Genomic DNA, 2,700 nt, shown 5'->3' on the forward strand with positions numbered 1-2,700 from the left:
GCTAGGAGGTTTTTTTATAGAGACACTCATAAGGAGTCTTTCCTTGTAAAAGAGAATATGAAAGTCTATTAATAAGGTAACAAGCAGTGGTGACACATCACCCCAAATTTTAAGAGGTACTTTGAATTGAAAACGAAGGGCTCGGGCTACTTCTAGGATGTGTCTATGTTTACGTTCAGCCACCCCATTTTGTTGAGGTGTATGAACACATGAACTTTGACGCACTATACCAAGAGAGGAAAAAAAGAGTAGAACATTCCATATTGAAAAATTCTATCACATTATCACTACGGATATTCTTAACTGAGAGAGAAAATTGGGTTTTAACAAAGGAGAAGAAATTTCTAAGAAACAAAATTGTGTCACTCTTAACCCTCAATAGATAAATCCAAGTCATGCGTGTACAGTCATCTACAATAGTGAGAAAGAGCCTATGTCCACTTTGTGTTGAAACATGATAGGGACCCTAAAGATCAACATGAATGAGTTCAAAATGTATGTTAGAGCTTGAATGACTAAGAGGAAAAGGTAATATATTCTGTTTGGCTAAAGGATATATACTACAATTATGCACAGTATCAATATCAAGTTTGTAAGAATTAAAAACATGTAACTTTTGCATTGTAGTAACAAAAGCATGCCCTAAACAAGTATGCCATACATGAGTATTATTGTGCAAAACAGTAGATTGCTGATCAAAAGACATTGAATCATCATGAGAAACAATATTGGAAAAAGGAAAATCACTACATTAAACCGAAGATAACAAACCAGAAGCTCTTTTAGCAGACTCAAAAAAATACAACCCTCTAGACTCTCTACCAATCCCCTTGATCATGTCATTCGAGAGATCTTTCAAGAAACAAAAGTCAGGATAGAACATGATGAGACAATTAAGTTCTTTGGAAAGTTTAGACACTGAAAGCAAATTGTGAGAAAAATTCGGAACAAGTAAGACATTGGTAATGAGGTGATTAGGAGTCAACCTATAAGAACCTATATGGGTAATAGTATATGTTTTGCCATTTGGTAGATGAACATAACGAGGTGTAGCACATGAAACAGGAAACAACAAACTCTCAAAGTCAGATAAGATATGACCTGTTGCCCTTGTATCCAAAATCCAACGAAGAGATCCATTAGTAGCAAGTAAACATCCAGAAACTGTACCTGCAAGATTCACAGTGGAATCCTTCAGAGCAGCCTTTTTGGTGAGACTCAGAATTTGGTATATTGGTCAGCAGTGAATACCGGTGAAGACAAGGCAGTAGAAGTAGTCGATGAACCAAGGTCAGAAGTTAAGTGATCAATTACCTCTAAATTGATGGCCATAGCTGCCTGTGGAATTTTCTTCTTTGTGAACTTAAAATCTGAGGGGAAACCAATTAGTCGATATCAATTATAATGATGATGGCCCTTAATTTTACAGTAGTCACAAACCTCATTGTATCGGTGGTGATCTGAACTCCTAGAGGCATTTGAAAACATTGCAACAATCTCCATAATAGGAACTCCAAACAAGTGCACACGCTGTGATTCCTCTTGTACTATCATCGAATATGAGTGATTTACCAAAAGAAGTGGTTGCATAAGCAAAATCTGACTCCTGATGGCTAAATACATCTCGTTGAGTCTCATGAGAAATTGAAATAACTTTTGCTGAACCAGATGCGCATGATTCAATTGAGAAACCTCATAATTGAATGATGCAAATGGAACCAAAGCACTATACTCGTCCTACAAAAGTTTGAGACATGTGAAGTAAATAGAAACAGTAGACTCACCCTGGTTAAGAGTTGCAATTGGTCGATGAAGGAAAAAGATCCTCGACCCATTAACTTCGTCAAAGCATTCCTTCAAATCTTGCCACACCAATGCCAGACTAGAAGCAAACACAATCCCAGCCAAAAGTTCTTAATTCACGGTGTTGAGTATCCAAGATAACATGATTGCATTGCATCTCTCCCATTGTGGATGCAACGCCAACTCATAATCGTCTTTGCGACAGTCTCCATCAATGAATCCTAGATTGTTTTTTCCAATAAGGGCAATCCGCATCGATCTACTCCATATACTATAATTTTCCAAACCCACAAGTTGATAAGAGACCATATGCTCTCCTGGCATATTCGAGGGGTGCAGAAACAATGGGTGATTGAAATCAACGATGCCTTCTATGCTTTACGCCTAAAACACTAATCGAACTCAATGAAAAAAACGAACACGATTGGGGAAATCTGATCAGAACATCTGAAGGAAACTTAAAAATTTCCCCAAAGAAAACCCATTTTGTAACCCAAAATGATTTACAAATCGCTCTGATAACATGTTAAAAAAATTGAGAAACTTAAAAATTTCATCTAATTTTTCATTCATATATCTTACAAAATGATTTAAAAATATATATACAGTTGTCAAACCATCACCCAAGAAAAAGAAAAAATTGTCATCTACTAACTAACTCTAACTAATTGAAACTAATAAACTAACTATTTGTTTCAACAATGTGGCATCCATATGTATGACACGTTAACAATTAATTAATTTTCAAATCACTTAAAATGAATGAAAAATTAATATTTGTTAAATTTGCTTATGTGACATCAACGTGTATGACACATCAATAATTAATTAATTTTTAAAAAGACCAAAAATATAAAAATTTTGAAAAATTCAAAAATATAAAAGAATATAAAACTT

The 2,700-nt window shown here is 34.9% G+C and overlaps 1 long non-coding RNA gene across 1 annotated transcript; it reads right to left on the reverse strand.

The window, feature by feature from the left end:
* Nucleotides 1-263: 263 nt before the first annotated feature.
* Nucleotides 264-2,368, reverse strand: LOC105767607 (uncharacterized). Its single transcript, XR_008196046.1, has 2 exons — nucleotides 1,315-2,368; nucleotides 264-1,170 (listed from the first exon to the last, which is right to left on the reverse strand). It is a non-coding gene; the product is annotated as an uncharacterized LOC105767607 (long non-coding RNA).
* Nucleotides 2,369-2,700: the final 332 nt, after the last annotated feature.

The sequence above is a fragment of the Gossypium raimondii genome, chromosome 5 (genome assembly GCF_025698545.1).
Source record: "Gossypium raimondii isolate GPD5lz chromosome 5, ASM2569854v1, whole genome shotgun sequence".
NCBI lineage: Eukaryota > Viridiplantae > Streptophyta > Magnoliopsida > Malvales > Malvaceae > Gossypium > Gossypium raimondii.